Genomic DNA, 1,631 nt, shown 5'->3' on the forward strand with positions numbered 1-1,631 from the left:
CGCATATCAGTGACGTCAACGTGATTGGCAACTACTGTTCAGGAAACATTAGTTTTTAAGGAGAGTATTAATTACCTAGGAAAACTTATTACTAAAAATCAGAGTTCTAGATCGGTCTTGAACTTTACTCCAATTGTAGAAAAAAAAACAAGAAAATATTTAACCAATGGCTGCAGAGGTTAACCTTAAAAAGCAGAACATTACTCTCCAAAGCAGAAGGTATCTACGTGCTTACAAATGCAGCTATTTCTTTAGATGTAAATCAAAAAATATGTAAGACTATTGACAAAATACTTGTTGACTTTATTTGGAAAAATGAAATTAATTATTTTAAGAAATCGGCTCCAAAGACATGCACCTGGGGAAAGGCTGATTGGCAACACTAAATTGGCCCTAGTGTGTGAATGTTGTCTGTCTATCTGTGTTGGCCCTGCGATGAGGTGGCGACTTGTCCAGGGTGTACACCGCCTTCCGCCTGATTGTAGCTGAGATAGGCTCCAGCGCCCCCCGCCACCCCGAAGGGAATAAGCGGTACAAAATGGATGGATGGATGGGTTATAATGAACGGCAGGACGGTGGTACAGGGGTTAGTGCGTGTGCCTCACAATACGAAGGTCCTGAGTTCAATCCCAGGCCCGGGATCTTTCTGTGTGGAGTTTGCATGTTCTCCCCGTGACTGCGTGGGTTCCCTCCGGGTACTCCGGCTTCCTCCCACCTCCAAAGACATGCACCTGGGGCATACTTGCCAACCCTCCCGAATTTTCCGGGAGACTCCCGAAATTCAGCGCCTCTCCCCAAAACCTCCTGGGACAAATATTCTCCCGAAAATCTCCCGATTTTCAGCCGGAGCTGGAAGCCACGCCCCCTCCAGCTCCATGCGGACCTGAGTGAGGACAGCCTTTTTTCATGACAGGAGGACAACAGGGTGACAAGAACTAAATCATCCAGACTAGAGATAAATTGTATTATTATGTTAATTTTACCTAAAAATAAATATATTTATTAATTAAAAAAAACAAAAAACTAAATACATTTTTACTATATTTTGCTAAAAACATCAAAATTAATTGTATTTTTATTTGTATTTTTTTGTGACTCCTTATTACATCCAGCCATAGAATTATACATTAAAAGAAACATATTTGAAATAATTGATTTTAAATTATCATAATAATTCATTTAAAATGACCATATTTAATTATTAAAATAATTGCTTGTTTATCAACAACTTTAGCATTTTATTCATTACATTTTGAAACTCTCAGAAGCCAAGTTATGTTATATTCCTTAATATTTATTTATGCAAGTTTGAAGTATCAATTATCTAAACACAGTTTTGTTTGCATATTTTCAGGATGTAGATATCTATAAATATATATATATAAATATATATATATATATATATATATGTATGAAATACTTGACTTGGTGAATTCTAGCTGTCAATATACTCCTCCCCTCTTAACCACGCCCCCAACCACGGCCCGCCCCACCCCCCCAACCCCCACCTCCCGAAATCGGAGGTCTCAAGGTTGGCAAGTATGACCTGGGGATAGGTTGATTGGCAACACTAAATTGGCCTTAGTGAATGAATGAATGATCTTTATTTGTCATTGTGCATGTACAGGTAC

Source organism: Nerophis lumbriciformis, linkage group LG01 (assembly GCF_033978685.3).
Source record: "Nerophis lumbriciformis linkage group LG01, RoL_Nlum_v2.1, whole genome shotgun sequence".
NCBI classification, from domain to species: domain Eukaryota; kingdom Metazoa; phylum Chordata; class Actinopteri; order Syngnathiformes; family Syngnathidae; genus Nerophis; species Nerophis lumbriciformis.